This window comes from Plecotus auritus, assembly GCF_963455305.1.
Source record: "Plecotus auritus genome assembly, chromosome: 6".
In the NCBI taxonomy this organism is placed as follows: Eukaryota; Metazoa; Chordata; class Mammalia; order Chiroptera; family Vespertilionidae; genus Plecotus; species Plecotus auritus.
In genome coordinates, this window is record NC_137773.1 from 73,450,069 (window position 1) to 73,476,553 (window position 26,485).

The window sequence follows — 26,485 nt, forward strand, 5'->3', positions numbered from 1 at the left end:
TGTTTTATAAGTTATTGATACATAAAATTTTTTTGAAACTAGAGAATTATTGTGTATGGCATTCCATATTTTATGAAAGGTCATTGAGAACATTATTTCCTAAAAGTGTTTGAGCATAAAAGTATGTTTTTCTGGCACTGATGATTAAACTTGTTACCTATTTTATTTGTTTCTCACTTCTTGAATTGTCTAACATTTATTGTCATTTTTCTTCTGATTCTTATCTTCTGAAAGATGTGATTGGCTTTTGTTTATGAAAACAATATCAGGAGAACAGGAGAGACTACCACTGCTGCAGGCACTCCCCGGACTACGGGACTCCAGCACGGAGCCCACACCATCTTGAAGGGGAGAATGGCCTTTTTTTTTTTTTTTTTTTTTTTTAAATATATTTTGTTGATTTTTTACAGAGAGGAAGGGAGAGGGCTAGAGAGTTAGAAACATCGATGAGAGAGAAACATTGATCAGCTGCTTCCTGCACACCTCCTACTGGGGATGTGCCCGCAACCAAGGTACATACCCTTGACTGAAATCGAACCTGGGACCTTTCCGTCCACAGGATGATGCTCTATCCACTGAGCCAAACTGGTTAGGGCACGGCCTTTTTTAGGAACTCATCAGCACCACCAACCAGACAGGCCTTGGAATTGCCCCGTGACCCAGCAGCCACTCCAAAAATCCTGCTGCCCCACTGGCAGACCTGCGGATCCTGGGACCTCCACCTCCAAAGGTGCTCTGCTAGGCAGCAGGGCCTCAATTACGCGGCTACACTGCCAGGCCCCTTTAGAGTGCTTCAGTGTGCCTCACAGGCAAACGTACCACTATGGGTGCCCCTGTGAGCCGCCACTGGGAGTGAGCACTTATCTACCACAGGTGCAGCAGCAAAAGTTGAGTCTGCCCACCCCACAACTACAGAATTCTGGACACCTCAGTCATGCCTTTCTAGAGTGCAGGCCCCCTGAGCCCCATCACCTCAACAGACGTTCCTGGGTGCCACTGTGAGTCCCCGCTGGGCACGAGTGATTTCAGTTAAGGGTGCAAGACAGCAAAAATTGGGACGCTCCCCTCCACAGCTGCTGACTTCTAGACATTGCAGTTGTGCCTCTCAAGCTCACAGGCTTACATCAAGAGAACCCAAATAGCTCAAGTAGGGAGCTACACTAGATTACCAAGCCCAGGAGAACTGAGAGTTTACACCAGTAGCACCATCCCCAAAAGAACCTGGGTAGAAAAGCAATTGGATCTACAATTAAAACATTACAGGAAAACATGGGAAGACAAAAAAGCAATCCCTAAAGGAAAGAAAAAGAGGAATCACCAGAAAGGGAGTTAAATGAAATTGAGGCTAGCAGCTTATCAGAGAAAGAATCAGAGTAATGGTTATAAGGATGTTTAAATGGCTGGATGACAAATACACACAACTCAATGAGAATTATAAGGAGCTGAATGAGAATGTCGCCAACATGAAAAGGAACCAAGAGGAAATGAAGAACGACATAGTTGCAATAAAGAACACAATGGAAGGCTTAAACAGTAGACTAGAAGAGGCTGAGTACCGCATCAGCGAATTAGAAGACAAGGTAGGAAAAAACACACAAACACAGCAGCAACTGGAAAGAAGACTTAAAAAGCAAGAGGAGAGCCTAAGGGAGCTTTGGGACAACACAAAACGAAACAATATCCACATATAGGGGTACCAGAAGAAGAGGAAGAGTAGCAAGGAATAGAAAACCTGTTTGAAGAAATAATGACAGAAAACTTCCCTGATATTGGCAAGAAAAAAAACATGCAAGTCCAAGAAGCACATAAAGTCCAAAACAAGATGAACTCTAAAAGACCGACACCAAGACACATCATAATTAAACTGGCAAACACCAATGACAAAGTAAGAATCTTAAAGGCTGCCAGAGAGAGACAGAAAGTTACCTACAAGGGTTCTCCTATTAGAATATCAATGGATTTCTCAACAGAAACATTCCAGGCCAGAAGGGAATGGAGCGAAATTTACAAAGTGATGCAAAGCAAAGGACTGAACCCAAGAATACTATACCCAGCAAGGCTATCATTCAAAATTGAAGGTGGAATCAGGAGCTTCACAGACAAAAAAGGGCTAAGAGAGTTTATCACTACCAAACCAGCAATGCAAGGAATGCTAAAGGGACTGCTATAAAAAGAAGAAAGAGAAAGGCAAGAAGAAACATAAACATTAAGGAAAAATATGACAACAAACATGTACTTGTCAATAATAACATTAAACGTAAATGGATTAAATGCACCAATAAAAAGACATAGGGTAGCTGAATGGATAAGAAAACATGACCCATATATTTGCTGTCTGCAAGAGACCCACCGTAGAACAAAGGATTCACACAGACTGAGAGTGAAGGGATGGAAAAACATTTTTCAGACAAATGGAAATGAGAAAAAAGCTGGGGTTGCAATACTTATATCTGATAAAATATAAGTATTTAAAATATAAGACCTCAAAGTAAAGGCCATAATAAGAGATAAGGAAGGCCACTACATAATACTAAAGGGAGCAATTCAACAAGAAGATATAACTCTGTTAAACATATATGCACCCGATACAGGAGCACCCAAATACATAAAACAACTTCTGGAAGATATCAAGGGAGAGATTGATAGCAATACAGTCATAGTAGGGGACTTTAATACCCCACTGACACCACTGGAGAAATCAACTAAACAAAAATCAAAGAAACAGCAATCCTAAATGACACACTAGATCAGATGGACTTAATTGACATCTTTAGAACATTTCACCCCAAAGCTACAGAATATACATTCTTCTCCAGTGCACATGGGTCATTTTCAAGGATAGACCACATATTAGGACACAGGCAAAGTCTCTTCAAATTCAAGAAGATAGAAATCATATCAAGCTATGCTAAGTGAAATAAGCCAGTCAATGAAAGAAAAATACCACATGATCTCATTCATTTGGGGATAATGAAAAACACTATAAACTGATGAACAAAAAGATAGATACAGAGGCAGTAAAGCCTCAAACAGACTCAAATTACAGCGGAAAGGTTAGGGAGAGGTGGGGGAAATAAGAGATCAACTGAAGGACTTATATGCTTGCATATAAGAGAAACCAACGGATGCAAAACATTGGGGGGTGAGGGCATGTATGGGAGTGGGGGGGGCAATGGTAAGATATGTACACAATACCTTAATTAAAAAAAAGAAATCATATCAAGCATCTTCTCAGATCACAATGGCATAAAACTGGAATTCAACTACAATAAAAACAATCCAAAAACATCAAACACTTGGAGACTAAATAGCATGCTATTAAACAATGACTGGGTTACCAGAGAGATCAAAGAAGAAATTAAAAACATCATGGCAACAAATGACAATGAAAACACAACAATGCAAAATCTATGAGACACAGTGAAAGCAGTCTTGAGAGGGAAGTTCATAGCTCTACAAGCCTACTGCAAAAAAACAAGAATCAATGGTAATAAATTATCTAACCCTACAACTCAAAGAGAATGAGAGCAACAAGAAAAGCCCAGTGTAAGCAGAAGGAAGGAAATAATAATGATCAGAGCAGAGATGAACAACATAGAGACCAAAAAAACAATACAAAAGATCAACAAAACCATGTGCTGGTTCTTTGAAAGGATAAACAAGATTGATGAACCTCTCACCAGGCTCACCAAGAAGCAAAGAGAGAGGACCCTAATAAACAAAATCAGAAATGAAAGAGGAGAAATTACAACAGACCCCACCGAAATACAAAGGATTGTTAAAAAATACTATGAACAACTCTATTCCAACAAACTGGACAACCTGGAGGAAATGGACATATTCCCAGAAAAATGCAACCTTCCATAACTCAATCAGGAAGAATCTAAAAATCTCAATAGGCCAATAACTATGGAAGAAATTGAAGCAGTCATCAAAAAGCTTCCAGCAAACAAAAGCCCGGGGCCAGATGGCTTCACAGGGGAGTTTTACCAAACATTCAAGGAAGAACTAAAACCTATCCTCCTCAGACTATTTCAAAAAATTCAAAAGGAAGGAACACTTCCAAGCTCCTTCTATAAAACCAGCATCACCCTAATACCAAAACCAGATAAAGACAACACAGTGAAATAGAATTACAGGCCAATATCCCTCATGAACGTAGATGCCAAAATCCTCAACAAAATTCTAGCAAATCGGATCCAGCACTACATCAGAAAGATCATACACCATGACCAAGTAGGATTTATCCCAGGAATGCAATGATGGTACAATATACGAAAATCAATAAACATGATACATCACATAAACAAATTGAGAGATAAATATCACATAGTCATATCAATTGATGCAGAAAAAGCATTTGACAAAATCCAACACCATTTCTTGATCAAAACTCTCAACAAGGTGGGAATAGAAGGATCATACCTCAACATAATAAAAGCCATATATGATAAACCCACAGCCAACATCATACTCAATGGGCAAAAACTAAAACCATTTCCCCTAAGAACAGGAACAAGACAGGGATGCCCACTCTCACCACTCCTGTTCGATATAGTGCTGGAAGTATTAGCCATTGCAATTAGACAAGAAGAAGAAATAAAAGGCATCCAAATTGGAAAAGAAGAAGTAAAGCTGTCCTTATTTGCAGATGACATGATATTGTACATAAAAAACTCGAAAGACTCCATCAAAAAACTATTAGACTTAATAAATGAATTCGGCAATGTAGCAGGATACAAAAATAACGCCAAGAAATTTATGGCATTTCTATATACCAACAGTGAACTTACAGAAAGAGAGACTAAAAAAGCAATCCCATTTACCATCATACCAAAAAAATTAAGATACCTAGGAATAAACCTAACTAAGGAGGTAAAAGATCTCTACTCATAAAACTACAGGACATTGAAAAAAGAGATAGAGGAAGACATAAATAGATGGAAGAGCATACTGTGTTCATGGATTGGTAGAATCAACATCATTAAAATGTCCATACTACCCAAAGCAATCTATAGATTCAATGCACCCCCCATTAAAATACCAACAGCATATTTCACAGACCTAGAAAGAACTCTCCAAAAATTCATCTGGAATAAAAAAAGCAATCCTGTGAAAGAAGAACAAAGTAGGAGGGATCTCAATACCAGATTTCAAGCTGTATTACAAAGCCACTGTTCTCAAAACAGCCTGGTACTGGCACAAGAACAGACATATAGACCAATGGAATAGAATAGAGAACCCAGATGTCGACCCAAACCACTATGCTCAATTAATAGTTGACAAAGGAGGCATGAACATCCAATGGAGTCAAGATAATCTCTTCAATAAATGGTGTTGTGAAAATTGGAAAGATGCATGCAAAAAAATGAAACTAGACCACCAACTTACACCATACACAAAAATAAACTCCAAATGGATTCAGGACTTAAACATAAGACGGGAAACCATAAAAATACTAGCAGAATCCACAGGCAGAGAAATCTCAGACATATGCTGATGCAATTTCTTCACTGATACCACTCCTAGGGCAATGGAAACTAAAGAGAAAATAAACAAATGGGACTGCATCAAAATAAAAAGCTTTTGCATAGCAAAAGAACAACAAAACAACAAGAAAGCCCCCTGTATGGGAGAGCATATTTGCAAATGTTACCACTGATAAAGGTTTAATCTCCAACATCTACAGGGGACTCAGACAACTCAATAAAAGGAAGATAAAGGACCCAATAAAAAAAATGGGCAACGGACCTAAATAGATACTTTTCAAAAGAAGACAGAGGAAGGCCAAGAGACATATGAATACATGCTCAAAGTCACTAATTATCTGAGAGATGCAAATCAAAATGACAATGTGGTACCATCTCACACTTGTCAGAATGGCTATCACCAACAAATCAACAAAGGACAAGTGCTGGTGAGGATGCGGAGAAAAAGGAACCCTCGTGCACTGCTGGTGGGAATGCAGACTGGTGCAGCCACTGTGGAGAACAGTATGGAGTTTCCTCAAAAAACTAAAAATGGAACTCCCATTTGACCCAGTAATCCCACTTCTAGGAATATATCCTAAGAAACTAGAAACACCAGTCAGAAAGGATATAAGCACCACTATGTTCATAACAGCACAATTTGCCATAGCTAAGATTTGGAAACAGCCTAGGTGCCCGTCAGCAGATGAGTGGATCAGAAAACTATGGTACATCTACACAATGGAATACTATGCTGCTATAAAAAAGAAGGAATTCTTACCATTTGCAGCAGCCTGGATGGAAATGGAGAGCATTATGCTAAGTGAAATAAGCCAGTCAATGAAAGAAAAATACCACATGATCTCACTCATTTATTGATAATAAAGAACACTAGAGGCCTGGTGCATGAAATTCGTGCATGGGGGCGGGGGGTGTCCCTCAGCTCAGCCTGCACCCTCTCCAATCTGGGACCCCTTGAGGGATGTCCAGCTGCCCGTTTAAGCCCGATCCTGGTGGGATCGGGCCTAAATGGGCAGTCGGACATACCTCTCACAATCCAGGACTGCTGGCTCCCAACTGCTCGCCTGCCTGCCTTCCTGATTGCCCCTAACTGCTTCTGCCTGCCAGCCTGATCACCCCCTAACCACTCCCCTGCCAGCATGATTGATGCCTAACTGCTCCCCTGCCAGTCTGTTTGCCCCTAACTGCCCTCCCCTGCAGGCCTGGTCACCCCTAACTGCCCTCCCCTGCAGGCCTGGTCACCCCTAACTGCCCTTCCCTGCAGGCCTGGTACCCCCCAACTGCTCTCCCCTGCAGGCCTGGGTCCCTCCCAATGCCTTTCCCTGCAGGCCTGGTCGCCCCCAACTTCCCTCCTCTGCCGGCTTGGTCACCCCTAACTGCCCTCCCCTGCTGGCCTGATCACCCCCTACTGCCCTCCCTTGCAGGCCTGGTCCCTCCCAACTGCCCTCCCTTGCTGGCCATCTTGTGGTGGCCATCTTGTGTCCACATGGGGGCAGGATCTTTGACCACATGGGGGCAGCAATCTTGTGTGTTGGAGTGATGGTCAATCTGCATAATACTCTTTTATTAGATAGGATAGAGGCCTGGTGCACGGTTGGGGGCCAGCTCGTTTGCCCTGAAGGGTGTCCCGGATCAGGGTGGGGGTTCCCTTGGGGCGTGGGACGGCCTGGGCGAGGGGCCTGTGGTGGTTTGCAGGCCGGCCATGCCCCCTGGCGACCCAAGTGGAGGCCCTGGTATCTGGGGTTTATCTTCTACAATTGAAACTTTGTAGCCTGGAGTGGAGCCAAGCCTTCTGCTTGCTCCGTGGTGGCAGCCATTTTTTTTTGGATTTATGTATCTTCTATAATTAAAACTTTGTAGCCTTAAGCGAGGCCTGGGCCGGCCAGGGTATGCGGAAAGCTTGGCTTCCTCCATCACCAGGGGCAACCCTAGCCTCCTGCTCTTTCCAGCTCTGTGGCTGCCGCCATTTCTCGTTGGACTTATGTATCTTCTATCATTGAAACTTTGTAGCCTTGAGTGGAGGCCTAGGCCGGCAAGGGCAGGCGGAAAGCTTGGCTTCCTCCATTGCCAGGGAAACCCAAGCCTCCCTCCTGCTCTCTGTGACTGTAGCGATCTTGGTTGGGTTTATTTGCATATTCGCTCCTGATTGGCTTGTGGGTGCAGCAGAGTGATGGTTAATTTGCATATTACTCTTTTATTATATAGGATTATAAACTGATGAACAAAAAGATAGATACAGAGGCAGTAAAGCATCAAACAGACTGTCAAATTACAGCAGGAAGTTTGGGGAGGGGTGGGAGAGATAAGAGATCAACCGAAGGACTTGAATGCATGCATATAAGCATAACCAATGGACGCAAGACACTCCGTGGTGAGGGCATGTATGGGACTCGGGTGTGGGGGGGGGGCAATGGAAAGATATGTACACATGTAATACCTTAATCAATAAAAAAAAAAAAAGAAAACAATATCAGGTGGAATCTTGGTTTGAAATTGTACTAATTGCCCTGACCCGTTGGGCTCAGTGGATAGAGCGTCAGCCTGCAGACTGAAGGGTCCCAGGTTCGATTCCAGTCAAGGGCATGTACCTTGGTTGCGGGCACATCCCCAGTAGAGGGCGTGCAGGAGGCAGCTGATGGATGTTTCTCTCTCATTGATATTTCTAATTTTCTATCCCTCTCCCTTCCTCTCTGTAAAAACATCAAATATATATATATATATTTATATGTGTGTGTGTGTGTGTGTGTGTGTGTATATATATAAATATACATATATAAATATAAATAAATAAATAAATAAATAAATAAATAAATAAATAAATAAATTGTACTAATTGTATTAGCTGCAATAAGTCAGCTTGGATGCTGATTTACCACTGCATGACTTTGGGTAAGACCTGCTCTTCTTCATGCTTCCATTATTCATTCCATAGAAATAAGATTACAGCTAATGCAACTATTCATTGAAAAGCATTTGAATAGGCAGAAAAGAAAGGATGCTAACATAGCATATTATTAAACAGATAATTCTCGATTTTTCCCTTGTTTTAGGGAAAGGAGGATAAAATAATGTTGGAAATTGGAGTCTCTTCTGCAATAAAAAGACAGCTGTCAGGAGGCTAATCCTTAGTGCCCTCAGAAGATAAAAATGGGGTGCTTTGGACAGAGTAACAGTGGTTCTTTCTGACAGAGGCCTTTGATCCTCTTAGTTCCTCCCCTTGCTGGCCCTTTGGAGAAGGTGTGCCTGATTTGTAGGCAGAGCCCCTGGCCCAGGTTCTGGGAGTTTTCTCAGAGGAAGGTGCTATGACAATCATTTTCAGGTTCCAAAGCTCACTATTTTCTAGGGTAATCATTACTGCAGAAAGTCAAAGGGATTCATGAGCAAGAAGCACAAGATAAATTGATAACCTTTATTTCCATTTCCCTGTATGAGATTTGGAAGCCAATTGTTTAAACACATGCAAGGAGCATCACTTTTTCACACAACACAAGCCAAGAATTTTTAGAATAAACTAAAAGCAGGTATTTACTAAATGTAATATTTTGGAGGTGTGATGGCCACTTAAGATCATTTGGCATAGTCCCTGCAATTTGTTGCCTTGGGTTTTGTTCTTATTTCTTGTTTGGATAATGGAAATAGTCTTGCACTAGGGACTTTCTCAACAGCTTCTCTCTTCTTCCCTTTCCACTGCTGCCATAGTGATCTTCTCAAACACAAGCTTGATCAAGTCACACTTCATTTAAACTCTGCACTGGCTCCTCATTGCCATCAGACTGAATTCTAAATTCCTAAACCAGGTCTTCAATGTTCAAAGAGGACCCGTTTTCAAAATTTTGTTTGAATTTGGAAAATGTCATCGGGAGGTTCACCAGCAGTTGTGCTTTCTAGGGATAGAAATTGTAGTTTATCTTCGGAAATTCCCTTTGTTCTGAGAGACCATTTAATAGTCACCTTTAGTTATGCAGAAGAAATAAGAGAAGTAATAAGGACTTGAGTATTTTTCTTGTGAATGGCTGAAAGTGTGAGATATTCCTAAGTGAGGATGCTGCAGAATGAGATGTAAATGCCATATTTTGTAAAGTAAGACTTATAAATTACCGAGCCAACTGAAATTTGAAAACATTTAAAATAATGCTATGGCCCAACCCATGTGCTCAGTGGTTAAGCATTGACCTCTGAACCAGGAGGTCACATTTCGATTCCTGGTCAGGCTCAATCCCCAGTGTGGGGTGTGCTGTAAACAGCCAATCAGATTCTCATCATTGATGTTTCTATTTCTCTCTCCCTTTCCCTTCCTCTCTGAAATCAATAAAAATATATATTAAAAAATAAAATAATGCTATGTATGGTTTTTGACTGTCAATAAAGTATCATTTAAAATGTGCAATAAATAATATGCATGTGAATAATAAATATTAAATTCAGGCCAGTGGTTAATTCTTAAGAGAAAGGGCTGAGAAATGAAATGGGTATATTACATTAGAAGCTTTAAATAAATCTGATATATCAGATATGAAATAAATGGAAGAACAATGATCTTGCAAAAAATAAATGGCTAAACACCTGATTGTTTGCAAAATTTATTCTCTAGATTTTCCTGAAAGTTTGAAATTTCAAAGTAAATATTATTTTAAGACATATAGGAAAAAGTGGTTTGCTGTTTTAGTTTTATTGCTTTACCTCTGAATTTGATGAATCTTGTAACAGACATTTTCTACATTTCTTGTTATAAACAAAAAGGTACATTTTGGCCCAGCTGGTGTGGCTCAGTGGTTGAGCATCTACCTATGAACCAGGAGGTCATGGTTCGATTCCAGCAGGTCACAGTTTGATTCCTGGTTGGGGCACATGCCTGGGCTTGATCCCAAGTGTAGGATGTGCAGGAGGCAGCCAATCAGTGATTCTCTCCGATCATTGATGTTTCTATCTCTCTCTCTTCCTTCCTCTTTGGAATCAATAATAATAATAATAATGATAATGTACATTTTGGAAGTTTTCTAGTTCATCTAGAAAGTACTGCTAGCATTTTATTTTTTTGACTGTCTGGGGAGAAATGTTGCTTCAAAAAGTCATCTGGATACTGGCTGCCTATTTTGGAAAGCAGAACTAAAGCTATGTTAATGGAGGAAAAGAAGTACCCTATGTGAGTGTGTGTGTATGAGAGAGAGAGAGATAGAGAGAGAGATAGAGAGAAAGAGAGAGAAACCGACCACAGGTCTCATGTTGTGGACTATTTGTTGAAATGAATGAGATTGGATTTCTCAGAACTTTGGGAGAATTTGGGTATTGTTGGTACTTTCATGTTCTATTGAATTCAAATAACATTTCATCTCTCCTTTGTTGCTATAAATAGCATTTTCTAGACATTCATTGAATACTAATAGTACTGGTTAACTGAACAACTGAATTAAACATATTTAGGATTTTTCTTAAAATAAATATGCTTCTTCAGAAAAAAATAAAATTTATTAAGCCAAATCCTATGTGCCAGATATTCTTCTAATATTTTTCTGTATATTAATATTAATGCTTTTATACTCCCTTACTATTGATGAAATAGAGACACAGTGGTGGCAAAACCAAACTATATAAAGAAAATAGCAGGAATATTTTATAATATAAAGGAAAGAATTACTCATGTTTGTTGGTGAAACAATATATCAGGAATGGAGGGCAGTTTAGAGGAATCAGCTATAAATAAGCAGTGGTACTTATGCTCATGTCCACAAGTAGATGATCTATTTGCAGATTCTGTGCAGTTCCATGACCTGTGTTCTTCTTTTTGGACAAAAGGGAATTGCAGTCCCGGCACCCACAGGCTGAGTATTTGTGAGGATCAAAGTGCCTGCTAATGGCCATTCTCATTGATTTTGGCTCTATTTATAGTTTTGTAATATTTTCTCCACTTTAGCCCATTATCTTGCACAGTCGAGGGCAGTTAGGGAAGAGGATCACTGCAGGCAACTGATGTACTTCAGAATAGCTAACTCCACAGAGGTCATATTTTTGGCACAATAAGTAAAAAATCCAAATTAATTTTTTTGTAACAAAAAATGTCCTGTTGGTGTCCGTTTTTATAATTTCAACATTGTTAGTCTTTTTTTTCTTTCTTTATTAATTAAGGTATTACATATGTGTCCTTATTGCCCCATTGCCCCCCCCCTCCCCACTCATGCCCTCACCCCCCTGTTGTCTGTCCATTGGTTAGGCTTATGTGCATGCATACAAGTCCATTGGTTGATCTCTCCCCCTTACCCCCACCCTCCCCTACCTTCCCTCTGAGGTTTGAGCATCTGATCTATGCTACTCTGTCTCTGGATCTGTTTTTGTTCATCAGTTTATGTTGTTCATTATATTTCAAAATTAGTGAGATCATGTGATATTTATCTTTCTCTGACTGGCTTATTTCACTTAGCATAATGCTCTCCATTTCCATCCAGGCTGCTGCAAATGGTAGGAGATCCTTCCTTTTTACAGCAGCATAGTATTCCATTGTGTAGATGTACCACAGTTTTCTAATCCACTCATCTGCTGATGGGCACTTAGGCTGTTTCCAAATCTTAGCTATGGCAAATTGTGCTGCTGTGAACAAAGGGGTGCATATATCCTTTCTGACTGGTGTTTCTAGTTTCTTGGGATATATTCCTAGAAGTGTGATCACTGGGTCAAGTGGGAGTTCTATTTTTAGTTTTTTGGGGAAACTCCATACTGTTCTCCACAGTGGCTGCACCAGTCTGCATTCCCACCAGTAGTGCACGAGGGTTCCTTTTTCTCCGCATCCTCACCAGCACTTGTCCTTTGTTGATTTGTTGGTGATAGCCATTTTGACAAGTGTGAGATGGTACCACACTGTCATTTTGATTTGCATCTCTTAGGTGTTTAGTGACTTTGAGCAAGTTTTCACATGTCTCTTGGCCTTCCTTATGTCCTCTTTTAAAAAGTATCTATTTAGGTCCATTGCCCATTTTTTGATTGGGTTGTTTATCTTCCTTTTGTTAAGTTATATGAGTTCCCTGTAGATGTTGGAGATTAAACCTTTATCAGTGATAACATTGGCAAATATGTTCTCCCATGCAGTGGGCTTTCTTGTTGTTTTGTTGATGGTTTGTTTTTTTTTTTGTTTTTTTTGATTTTTTTTTTTTGTTTTTTTTTTGCTGTGCAGAAGCTTTTTATTTTGATGTGGTCCCATTTGTTTATTTTCTCTTTAGTTTCCATTGCCCTATGAGCTATATCGGTGAAGAAATTACTTTAGCATATGTATGAGATTTCTCTGCCTGTGGATTCTGCTAGTATTTTTATGGTTTTTGTCTTACGTTTAAGTTCTTTATACATTTTGAGTTTATTTTTGTGTATGGTGTAAGTTGGTGGTATAGTTTTATTTTATTTTTTGCATGTATCTGTCCAATTTTCCCAACACCATTTATTGAAGAGACTGTCTTGACTCCATTGTATGTTCTTGCCTCCTTTGACAACTATTAATTGAGCATAGTGGTTTGGGTCGATTTCTGGGTTCTCTATTCTTCCATTGATCTGTATGTCTGTTCTTGTGCCAGTACCAGGCAGTTTTGAGAACAGTGGCTTTGTAATATAGTTTGATATCTGGTATTGAGATATCTCCTTTTCTGTTCTTCTTTCTCAGGATTGCTGCAGCTATTCGGGGTCTTTTTTTATTCCAGATGAATTTTTGGAGAGTTTGTTCTAGGTCTGTGAAATATGCCCTTGGTATTTTAATGGGGATTGCATTGAATCTATAGATTGCTTTGGGTAGTATGGACATTTTGATTCTACCAATCCATCTGTTGCTATGCTCTTCCATCTGTTTATATTTTCCTCTATCTCTTTTTTCAGAATTCTGTAGTTTTCTGAGTACAGGTCTTTTACCTGCTTAGTTAAGTTTATTCCTAGGTATCTTAATTTTTTTGGTGCAATGGTAAATGGGATTGGTTTTTTAATCTCTTTTTGTGTAAGTTCACTATTGATGTATAGAAATGCCACAGATTTCTTGGCATTAATTTTCTATCCTGCTACATTGCTGAATTCATTTATTAAGTCTAATAATTTTTTGGTGGAGTCTTTAGGGTTTTCTATGTACAGTATCATGTCATCTGCAAATGACAGTTTTACGTCTTCTTTTCCAATTTGGATACCTTTTATTTCTTCTTCTTTTCTAAATGCTATGCCTAGCACTTCCAGAACTATGTCAAACAGGAGTGGTGAAAATGGGCATCCCTGTCTCATTCCTGCCTATTGAGTATGATGTTGGCTGTAGGTTTGTTATAAAAGGCTTTTATTATATTGAGGTATGATCCCTCTATTCCCATTTTGCTGAAGGTTTTTATCAAGAAAGAGTGTTGAACTTTGTCAAATGCTTTTTCTGCATCAATTTATCTCTCAATTTGTTTATGTGATGTATCATGTTTATTGATTTCTGTATATTGTACCATCCTTGCATCCCCGTGATAAATCCTACTTGGTCATGGTGTATAATCTTCGTGATTTAATGCTGGATCCAATTTGCTAGAATTTTGTTGAGGATTTTGGCATCTATGTTCATGAGGGATATTGGCCTGTAATTCTGTTTCACTGTGTTGTCTTTATCTGATTTTGGTATTACAGTAATGCTGGCTTCATAGAAGGAGCTTGGAAGTGTTCCTTCCTCTTGAATTTTTTGGAATAGTCTGAGGAGGATAGGTTTTAGTTCTTCCTAGAATGTTTGGTAAAACTCCCTTACGAAGCCATCTGGCTCTGGGCTTTTGTTTGCTGGAAGCTTTTTGATGACTGCTTCAATTTCTTCCATTGTTATTGGCCTATTGAGATTTTTGGATTCTTCCTGATTGAGTTTTGGAAGGTTGTATTTTTGTAGGAATATGTCCATTTTCTTCAGGTTGTCTAGTTTGTTGGAATAGAATTGTTCATAGTATTTTTTAACAATCCTTTGTATTTCTGTGGGGTCTGTTGTTATTTCACCTCTTTCAGTTCTAATTTTGTTTATTTTGGTCCTCTCTCTTTGCTTCTTGTTGAGCCTGGCTAGAGGCTCATCAATCTTGTTTATCCTTTCAAAGAACCAGCTCTTGGTTTCATTGATCTTTTTTTTGTCTCTATGTCATTTATTTCTGCTCTGATCTTTATTATCTCCTTCTTTCTGCTCACTCTGGGCTTTTCTTGTTGCTCTCTTTCTAATCTTTATTTTGTAGACCTAGCTGATTTACTACCATTTTTTCTTGTCTTTTTGAGGTAGGCCTGTAGAGCTGTAAACTTCCCTCGCAGGACTACTTTCATTGTGTCCCATAGATTTTGGATTGTTGTGTTTTCATTGTCATTTATTTCCAGGATGTTTTTAATTTCTCCTTTGATCTCTTTAGTAACCCAATCATTGTTTAATAGCATGCTATACAGCTTCCAGGTATTTGAATTTTTCTTATTGTTTTTATTATAGTTAATTTCTAATATTATGCCATTGTGGTCTGAGAAGATGCTTGATATGATTTCAATCTTCTTGAATTTGGAGAGACTTTGCTTGTGACCCAATATTTCTATCTTTGAAAATGTCCCTTGTGCACTTGAGAAGAACGTATATTCCGTGGCTTTGGGGTGAAATGTTCCGAAGATGTCAATTAAGTCCATCTGATCTAGTGAGTCATTTAGCATTGCTATTTCTTTGCTGATTTTTTGTCTAGAGGATTTATCTAATGATGTCAATGGTATATTAAAGTCCCCTACTATGATTGTATTGTTGTCGATCTCTTGCTTGATATCTTCCAGGAGTTTTTTTAAATGTATTTGGGTACTCCTGCTTTTTTGGGTGCATATATGTTTATCGGGGTTATATCCTCTTGTTGTATCGATCCCTTTAGTATTATGAAATGGCCTTCCTTATCTCTTGTATGGCCTTCACTTTGAGGTCTATTTTGTCAGATATAAGTATTGCTACCCCAGCTTTTTTTTCATTTCCATTTGCCTGAAAGATATTTTTCCATCCCTTCACTTTCAGTCTGTGTGAGTCCCTTGTTCTGAGGTGGGTCTCTTGTAGACAGCATGTATATATATGGGTCATGTTATTTTATCTATTCAGCCACTTGATGTCTTTTGATTGGAGCATTTAATCCATTTACATTTAAAGTTATTATTGAGAGGTACTTTTTTGTAGCCATTTTTATTTTTTGAGCCTGTGTTCCTTCTTACCTTTTTATTTCTCCTTTTTACAGCATCCCCTTTAGCATTTCTTGCATTGCTGGCTTGGTAGTGATAAACTCCCTTAGCCTTTTTTTTTTTTTTTTTTTTTTTGTCTGTGAAGCTCCTTATTTCCCCTTCAATTTTGAATGATAGCCTTGCTGGATAAAATATTCTTGGATTCAGTCCCTTGTTTTGCATCATTTTTTAAATTTCCTTCCATTTTTTTCTCGCCTGATGTGTTTCTGTTGAGAAATCATTTGATAATCTAATGGGAGATCCCTTATACGTAACTTTCTTTCTCTCCCTTGCAGCCTTTAAGATTCTATTTGTCCTGAACATTTGCCATCATAATTATGATGTGTCTTGGTGTGGGTCTTTTCGGGTCCATCTTGTTTGGGACTCTTTGGGCTTGTGTGTCTTTTTTCTTCTCATCAGGGAAGTTTTCTGACATTATTTCTTCAAATATGTTTTCTAGCCCTTGTTCCTCTTCCTGTTGTTCTGGCACCCCTATTATTCATATGTTGCTTCGTTTCATGTTGTCTCAGAGCTCTCTTAGGCTCTCCTCCTGTCTTTTAATTTTTTTCTCCAATTGCAGTTCAGTTGGGTGTGTTTTGCTTCCCTGTCTTCTAATTTGCTAATTTGGTCCTCTGCTTCTCCTAGTCCCGTGGTGGGCAAACTTTTGCTCGCGAGCCACATGCGGCTCTTTGGCCCCTTGAGTGTGGCTCTTCCACAAAATACCATGGCCTGGGTGAGTCTATTTTGAAGAAGTGGCATTAGAAGAAGTTTAAGTTTAAAAAATTTGGCTCTCAAAAGAAATTTCAATCGTTGTACTGTTGATATTTGGCTCTGTTGACTAATGAGTTTGCCGACCATTGTCCTAGTCTAATGTTGAAACTTTCTATGGTGTTTTTTATTGCAGCTATATCACTCTTTATTTCTTCTTGATTCTTACATAAGTTGATTTTTTCATTCATCTGGTTTGTGAACTGTATGACCCTTATTCTGAATTCTTTTTCTGACATAATTGCATACCTCCGTTTCACTTAGCTGCTTTTTTGGCGATTCCTACTTTTCTTTCCTTTGGGGGTTTCTTTGTCTAACCATTTTTCTTCTCACCGAAGGATCTAGGTGTCGAGTCATGCAGGGGTTGCTCATTTGACGGCAGCTCCTCTGGTGGGTGGCAGTGGCTCCTCAGTAGGTGGCAGCTCCTCTGGTGGGCGCTGTTTGCAGTAGTGGTGGCTCCTCTGGCTGGTGGGGGGAGGCTGCTTGCACAGCTGCTGCTCCTCGGATGGGGGTGGGCTTGCTCATGAGGCTGCTGCTCCTCAGACAGGGGCGGGCTGCATGTGGCTGCTATTCCTCTGATGGAGGCGGGCTGCTCACATGGCTGCTGCTGCTTGGATGGGGGCAGGCTCCTTGTGCAGCCTCTGCTCCTCGGATGGGGATGGGTTGCTCACGGGCCTGCTCATGAGCTGCTGCTCCTCAGACAGGAGCGGGCTGCTCATGAGGCTACTGCTCTTCAGACGGAGGCAAGCTGTGCACGTGGCTGCTGCACCTCAGATGGGGGTGGGCCGCTTGCACAGCTGCTGCTCCTCGGACAGGTGCGGGCTGCATGTGGCTGCTGCTCCTTGGTCATGGGCGGGCTCTCATGTGGCTGCTGATCCTTGGGCGGGGTGGGTTGCTTGCGCAGCTGCTGCTCCTCAGGTGGAGGCGGGCTGCTCGTGTGGCTGCTGCTTCTCAGATGGGGGTGGGCTGCGTGCACGGCTGCTGCTCCTCAGACTGGGGGGCAGGTCACTTGCACAGCTGCTGCTCCTTGGATGGGAGCTGGCTACTCACGTGTCTGCTGCTTGCATGGTTGCAGTGCTCTGGGCTTTCTCCAGGTGTCCTCTGCCCTTCCCAGCTGTGAAATGTCTCACCAGCTGTGTCTACTTCACCAATTCAGGGTGGGTGTTATTAGATTTAGTTGCTCATGCTATCTGCTCCGGGACAAGTCTTGGGAAATGTCTGTCTATTCCGCCGCCATTTTGTCTCCCTCATTAGTCTTTTTTTTTTTTTTTTAATATATTGACATTGTCGAAGAAACCAAGATGGCGGCATAGGTAAGCACCTAAACTGCTGCCTCGCACAACAATTTCAAAACTACAACTAAAAGACAGAACAGACACCATCCAGAACCACAGGAAAGCTGGTTGAGTGGAAATTCTACAACTAGAAGGAAAGAGAAAAGCTCACATAGAATTGGAGGTATGGCAAAGGGTCTTTGTGCATGCAGAGAGGAAGGGTGGCTGAGAGCCTGGCTGACTTTCTCTGGCGGGAGGGGGAAGGAAGCCCCCGATTGCACTGAACCCCAGTTCCGACTGCACTGAACCCCAGTTCTGGGCGAAACCCCGTGGACCCAGGCTCATACAGGGGGAGTCTGGACTGTCAGGTAGAGAGAAAGGCACCTGGAGACTCGGAGACCCGGGGGAAACCCAGGGGAGCCCGGCGGGCAGGGGTCTGGAGGCGCACACACCAGTGTGCACAAAGACTGCGGAGGTTGCCACAGGCTTTCCCTAGCAGAAGGGAGTCGGAAGCTCTTGACTGCACTGCACCCCAGGTCTGACTGCACTGAACCCCAGTTCCAGGCGAGCCCCTGGGGACCCGTGCTCTTACAGGGGGGAATCTGGACTCTCGGGCAGGGGCTCGGGAGCCAGGGAAGGCAGAGGTCTGGAGGCACGCACGCCAGTGCGCACAAAGACTGCGGAGGTTGCCACAGGCTTTCCCTAGTGGAAGGGAGTCGGAAGCTCCTGACTGCACTGAGCCCCAGTTCCAGGCGAGCCCCTGGGGACCCACGCTCTCGCGGGGGGAATCTGGACTCTCGGGCGGAGACTCGGGAGCCGAGGAAGGCAGAGGTCTGGAGGTGCACGCGCAAGGGTAGGGCTGATGGGAAGCCAAGACTGTCTGCTCTGCCCTGAGACTCCACCCCTTCGAAGCTGAGCACAGAGGCTTTTGCAATTTGGCAAGTCTAATCCTATAAGGCTGTCTCCAGCACTGAACTTCTCCCAGCATAGACACAGCTGATCCTCACAGCCAGCTTGCCTGGAGGTCAATTCCTCCCAGTGATACCAACAACAATCAAGACTTAACTACAACAAGGCTGTACACACAGTCCATAAAGGGGTGCACCAGGAGTGTCCACCTCAGGTTAACTGGGGAGGCTGACCCACTGGGCCATATAGGAAACCTAGCACACAAATCTACCCTACCAACTCAGGGAAGCAGTGAAAATGTGGCGTCAAAGAAACAGATCACAAACGAAAGAAATGGAGGAAAACGAACGACTGGATATAGAATTCAAAACCACGGTTATAAGGCTTTTCAAGAATATCCTAGAAAAGGCTCATAAATATAATGAAACCCTTGAAGATATGAAAAAGGGACCAACTAGAAATTAAACATACACTGACTGAAATAAAAAATATTATACAGAGACCCAACAACAGACTAGAGGAACACAAGAATCAAGTCAAAGAATTGAAATACAAAGAAGCAAAAAACACTCAACCAAAAAAGCAAAAAGAAAAAAAAATCCAAAAAGTTGAAGATAGTGTAAGAAGCCTCTGGGACAACTTCAAGCGTACCAACATCAGAATTATGGGGGTGCCAAAAGAAGAGAGAGAGCAAGATACTGAAAACCTATTTGAAGAAATAATGACCAAAATCTTCCCCCACCTGGTGAAAGAAATAGACTTACAATTCCAGGAATCTTACAGAACCCCAAACAAAAGGCATCCAAAGAGGACCACACCAAGACACATCATAATTAAAATGCCAAGAGCAAAAGACAAAGAGAGAATGTTAAAAGCAGCAAGAGAAAAACAATTAATTACCTACAAGGGAGCACCCAAACGATTGTTAGCTGATTTCTCAACAGAAACTATGCAGGCCAGATGGGAGTGGCAAGAAATTTTCAAAGTGATGAATAGCAAGAACCTACAACCAAGATTTTTTGAAGAACTTCCAGATTGTTTTCCAGTAAGTTGACTTTCAAATCCCTAACTATACTGCTCCATTCTCTCTTAGACTAAAATTTGTTCATTAATTTATGCATTTTCTAGGTATCATATTGTTGTTAAATGTATATATACATGCTTTGTAAAGTTGTTGAAAATATTGAAATTGCCAAATTTCCTGTTTTCCTGTCAAATTAATTTTTAGAGAACCATTTTATTTTTTTTCTGAGGCTGTACAGAATTAATGCAGTTTAAGATTTTAATTTAAATTTAATTTATTTGCTTTTTGTTGTAAACTTGTATTGTTTGGTTAATGAAAGCCGGATCATAAGCCTCAGTGATGAATTTATTTCAAGGTTGAATAACAATAAAGAACTTACAAGTTTAATAATTGTCTTAAATAGCTTGAGGACATAATCAAAGCCTTCTATTTCTCTTTAACTTTTTGTTTTGCCCCAGAAATCAATCCTTAATCCTCCACCTTCTGTTATTACTTCACTTTGTCTATATTCACGAGACATATAATCTGCTGATTTTATCTTCTTTACCTCCATTTCCGCTTCAAATGCTTTACTGTAAGGGAATCTTACAAAGTCTGCAAAGCTGCCTCCTGCCTGACTCCCAAACCACATGTCACACTTTGTTCTTTTCTCCCTCAGAAGTTCCAGGCACACAGACTTCCTGTTAGTCCTTCCACAAGCAAGCTCTTTCCACCTCAGCACCTGGTACAATAGGTTCTTCTCTTTGTCAGGAAGTTTTTCTTCTACTCCTCTGTGACTGGCTCCTCCCTATCTTTCAGGTCTCAGCATCAGTGTGGCCTTCTCGTTAGCTAAGACCGTTTTAACTAACGTTGGCCTCTTTCCCTTTATTCTACATTGCATTCAACAGTTGATTTCATTCATAGTACTTGCTATAGTATTTGTTTATTTACTAGCCCATTATCTGGAATCATCTATTCTAAAATAATCTACCGTCTAAAACAAGGATGGGCAAACTACACTCCATGTAGGTCCTGCAGCTAAGAATTGCTTTCCATTTTAAAGGATTGTTTAAATAATTTTTTTTAAGCAAAGAAAAACATGCAACAGAGATGTGACATTTGCTAAACCTTAAATATTTACTATCTGGCCCTTTATAGAAATGTTTGCTGACTCTTCCTTCAAAATGTACATTCCAAGGGGTGTATGAGATAATCCAGTATTAATTGTTCATTCTTTTGTAGTTATTTATTGTGTATTTTTGTAAAGTACATAATTTTTAGCATAGTAGTATGTGCATCCTATATAATAAAGAGGTAATATGCAAATTGACCATCACTCCACCACACAGTATGGCCGCCCCCATGTGGTCAAAGATGGCCACCTCCATGTGGACACAAGATGGCCACCACAAGATGGCCGGCAGGGGAGGGCTGTTGTGGGCAATCAGGCCAGCAGGGGAGGGCAGTTGGGAGGGACCAGGCCTGCAAGGGAGGGCAGTTGGGGGGGACCCAGGCCTGCAGGAGAGGGCAGTTGGGGGTGACCAGGCTGGCAGGGAGGGCAGTGGGGGTGACCAGGCCGACAGGAGAGGGAAGTCGGTGGGGGGGACCAGGCCTGCAGGGGATGGCAGGTAGGGGTGACCGGGCCAGCAGGGGAGGGCAGTTGAGGGTGACCAGGCCTGCAGGGGAGGACAGTTAGGGGTGACCAGGCCTGCAGGGGAGGGCAGTTAGGTATTGATCAGGCTGGCAGGGGAGTGGTTAGGGGGTGATCAGGCTGGCAGGCAGAAGCGGTTAGGGGCAATCAGGCAGGCAGGCAGGCAGGCAGGCGAGTGGTTGGGAGCCAGCAGTCCTGGATTGTGAGAGAGATGTTGGACATCCCTCGAGGGGTTCCAGATTGGAGATGGTTAAGGCTGGGCTGAGGGACACCCTCCCCCCCTCCCCCCCCGTGCATGAATTTCATGTACCAGGCCTCTAGTATAATTTATAAAATATATATGTTTATGTATTTAGGATAGTGGCTCAGAAATTTTTAAATAATGAGTTTATGATAAAAATTGTGGAAGTAACTAGTGCTAAAATATGTTATTTATGAGGATAGGAACCACATTCTCTTTATATTCCCATCATCTAGTACACACTTAATATGATACTTTCTGAATAAATGATGGCAGCAGACTTACTATTAGTTGAGCATATATTATTGCCGGGGTTCTTGTCCCAGCCTTAGAAAGGGTTCAGCAATCTGGAGAAAGGGGCTGATGTGTAGATTCAAGAAGGGGTCCAAAGACGAAAGAAATTTTGAAAGGCATTGAGGGTCAGAGGATCTTCAGCTAAAGGAACTGAAGACTACTTCCTCGACTCAGGACCCTGCTTTTATTAACACAATTTGTCCTAAGGCAAGGTGGAGATAATAACTTCAAAGGATAGGGTATTAAAGGATATTGTCAGAATGGGGAATAGCCTACAGCTGTTCAGGTATTTGGCCAACAGGAGGCAATAAAATGCCCTGAGCTGTCTGGTAGCAGACAATCCTATTCAGGTTTGGGGGAAGTGCCGTTTAGCCTTTTCCAACAGGTAAACTACATATGTGGCTCATCCATTGTTGAGTCCAGCCTTTTGGTGAAACTCTTGTAATTATTACATGCTGGAATTGGTTCCCAGCATATTATATTCTCTGAGCATTAAATATTGCTATACAATATTTTGCTTTTTTAAAAATAAATTTTTAGTTTGTAAATTACAGTTGACATATACTATTATATTAGTTTCAGATGTACAATATAGTGATTAGACATTTCTGTAACTTACAAAGTGATCACTCTGCTAACACTAGTACTCATCTGACACTATACATAGTTATTACAATTATTGACTATATTCCCTGTATATGATGTACTTTATATCCCATGACTATTTTTATAACTGACAATTTGTACTTCCTAATCCTTGCCTTTCTTTGTTTTTACCCATCCCTCCAACTCCCCTCCCATATGGCAACCATCAAAATGTTCTCTGTATCTGTGAGTTTGTTTCTGTTTTATATGTTTTTCTTTTTAGATTTCACATGTAAGTGAAATCATATACTATTTATCTTTCTCTGACTTTTTTTCACTGAGCATAATTCGCTCTAGGTCCATTCATGTTGTTGCAAATGACAATATTTCATTCATTCTTTTTATGGCTAAATCCCACTGTATACATGTACTATCTTCTTTATCCATTGATAAATGAATGGACAATATTTTCTTTAATGATCACAACTACCCAATGACTTAGGTTCTATTATCTTTATTTTATAAATGAGAAAATTGAAGCCCAAAGACATTAAACTACTTCTTGTAGTTCACATTGGCAGTAAAAAGTGGAAGTCCAGTTAGGCTGCCTGTCTGGTTCTAAAGCCAGTAATTTAATTTTATTCCTTTTGACTCTTCATCAGAATGCAGTCACATTTTGGAACTAAAATGTGAAGTAAAAATTTTACTTCAATAGATATGAAGAAGGAGCATGTATATTACTAATAGAATAAGTCACTTTTTGTTGCAAGCTCTTGAAGTTAGATTTGGGATACAAGAGTCTAAGTATGGTTCTACAATTTACTAGATAATTCATTTAACTTCTATGAGCTAATTTTTCATCTATAAATTGGGGGTAAAAATAATATTTACCACAAAGGTGTTTTTGAGAATTAAATGCATGTGCAAATGATTGCATACTAAGGTCTATAAAATGTTAGTCCTTCTTTAGTCACATATAACTGTGTGGGGCATACTTTTTCTGCTGTCATAGTTTTGGCTACTCCTGTAATATGCTTTGGCTAATAAAACACTTATTTAACTATTCAAAGGAAGCAGCACCATTCTGGCATATGAAAGAATCAGAGCCCAGATGTAAATTTGACATTCTCTTTCTAGGCTTCTTATAAACCCTATTTTACTTGATCTTACTCAAAAGTGCACATAACTACTATCTACGATGCAGATTTATAAGAGAAAACTTTAGTATTAATCAACATCTCCTTTACCTACATATTGGAATGTGGTGGAATGTAATGCTTTAATTGTCACACCCATCAACATCAGTATTAAACTGGAAGTTACTATTTAGATTTTTTTCAGTGCAGCTTTTACTTATCAGTCTTAAACTAAAAAAAAATGCTTCAAGATTCTTTTTCCAAAATCATAGTTAAGCTAATTTTGTATTAAATTACAAAAGAAAACCCAAACCATCTACAGCATTTTCATTTTAGATGATACCTTTCACACATTTTAAATACTAAGCTCCCAAGGCCTTAAGCTAAATCTAAAATAAAAACTTTCTAAAGGAAAGTGAATCACATCGAATTGTCCCCACAGAGTTCTGGCATTTTTGCCCTGGACTCTTATCATTTCTTCCCTGTATGTAAATATCTTCTTGCATTTCTTCCAATGGCCATTTGCAGGAGCAACAAGGTCATATTTTTATCTTTTTCTCTGGCTTTGTCCTTCCTCCAGTTTTAATTTTTAATTTTTATTTCTTTTATTGTTTAAAGTATTACATATAGTAGCACATTATCCCTTTTCTTCCCCCATTGACCTTCCTCCAGCCTCCACTACCCCCTGTCGCATGCCCTCATCCCACCCCCACAGTGTCTTGTGTCCATTGGTTGTGCATGCATACAAGTCCCCTTCTTCCAGTTTTAGGCACTTATTTAGAAACTAGTGGCCCAGTGCATGAAATTTGTACACGGCGGGGGGGTGTCCCTCAGCCCAGCCTGCACCCTCTCCAATCTGGGACCTCTTGGGGGTTGTCCGACTGCCGGTTTAGGGATCGGGCCTAAATCAGCAGTTGGACATCCCTCTCGCAATCCAGGATCACTGGCTCCTAACTGCTTATCTGCCTGCCTGCCTGATCACCCCTAACCACTCTGCCTGCCGGCCTTCTTGCTCCCAACTGCTCCCCCTTGCTGGCCTGATCACCCCAAATGCCCTCCCCCACCGGCCTGCTCACCCCCAACTACCCCCCTGCCAGCTGGCTTGCACCCAACTGCCCCCCACTGCTGGCCTTCTCGCCCCCAATTACCCCTCTGCCGGCCTGCTTGCCCCCAACTGTCCTCCTGCCAGCCTGATCACCCCCAATTGCCCTTCACTGCCAGCCTGCTCGCCCCCAACTGTCGTCCCCCCCCCCCCGCCCCACTGCCCTGATCACCCCAAACTGCCCTCCCCTTCTGGCCTGATCGCTCCTAACTGCCTCTACCTCAGCCCTGCCACCATGGCTTTGTCCGGAAGGATGTCTGGAAGATCTCCTGGTCTAATTAGCATATTACCCTTTTATTAGTATAGATAGAGGCCTGGTGCACGGGTGGGGGCTGGCTGGTCTGCCCTGAAGGGGGTCCCAGATCAGGGTGGGGGCCCCCTTGGGGGGTGGGGCCTGCTTGGGTGAGGGGCCTGGGCCAGTTTGCACGCTGGCCATGCTGCCATGATGGTGGGGCCCCTGCTGGGGGGCGTGGCCAGTCTGGGTGAGGGGCTGAGGGCCATTTGCAGGCTGGCCACACCCCCATCGGGGTGAGGTTCCCACTGGGGGCATGGCCGGCCTGGGGAAGGGGCTGTTGGCTGTTTTCAGGCTGGCCACAACCCCCATTGGGGTGAGGATCCCCGCTGGGGGCAAGGGGGCCTGGGCAAGGGGCTTATGGCCGTTTGCAGGCTGGCCACGCTCCCATTGGGGTGGGGGTCCCTGCTGGGGGCATGGCTGGCCTGGGCCAGGGGCTGAGGGCCATTTGGGGGCAGTTTGTAGGCCGGCCAAGCCCCCAGCTTTGTCCAGAATATCTCCGAAAGGTCTCCTGGTGTAATTAGCATATTACTCTTTTATTAGTATAGACTAGAGGCCTGGTGCACAAAATTTATGCATGGGTATGATCCCTAGGCCTGGCCGGTGATCAGGGCTGATTGGGCCCTTCTGGCTGCGGGCTGGGGCCTTCCTTTGCTCCCGCTGCCCCCAGGTCATCAGTGCATGTCATAGAGAGCGATAGAATTCCCAGTCTCCTGGTCGAACTCCTGTAGGGACACTTTGCATATTAGCCTTATCCTATATAATAAAAGAGAAACATGTAAATTGACTGTACCTCTGCTACACTCACCAGCCAATCAGGAGTGAGTATGCAAATTAACCCAACAAAGATGGTGGGTTAATTTGCATACACAGGCGCTGGGCAGAAAGCAGAGCGGGAGAGCCAGCGGAGAGTGGAGCGGCTTGGGGAACTTGGCTCTCCAAGCCGCCAGATGGAGAGCAGAGAGGGAGAGCTGGCATCTTGGAGGACTTGGCAGAGCAGGAGGCCATGGGAGGGAGACAAAGCAGGAAGGGAAAACCAAGAGCTCTGGGAGCACCAGGAATTCTGGGAATAGTAGTTCTGGTGGCAACCTCAGGACCAGAAGTGGAAGCCCAGAGCATGGGAGCACCAGGAATGCTGGGAATTGTAGTTCTGGTGGCAGATGGATCTCCTAGACACTAGAACAAAGTGAGCCTGGAGCAAGTTTCTTTCGGTGGGGGATGGAGGGAAAGCAAAGGTGAGAGACATAAGTAAAATCAGAGTGTCTAGGAAAAATTAAAGGGAAGATATCCTAAAACTTCCAGGAAATCTCCACCAATGAAGCAAAGAAAAAAAATAAATGCCTCTATTATTCTGTGAACAACAAGCCAAACTGGGTTGGGGTCTCAGACAATTCGCTCATATGATTGCAAAGACAGACAGAAACTCCTGGATTGGAGAGGGCTCCCAGATTGGAGAGGGTGCAGGTCGGGCTGAGGGGACCCCCCCCCCCACCCCGTGCACTAATCTTAGTGCACCAGGCCTCTAGTGTGTGTGTGTGTGTGTGTGTGTGTGT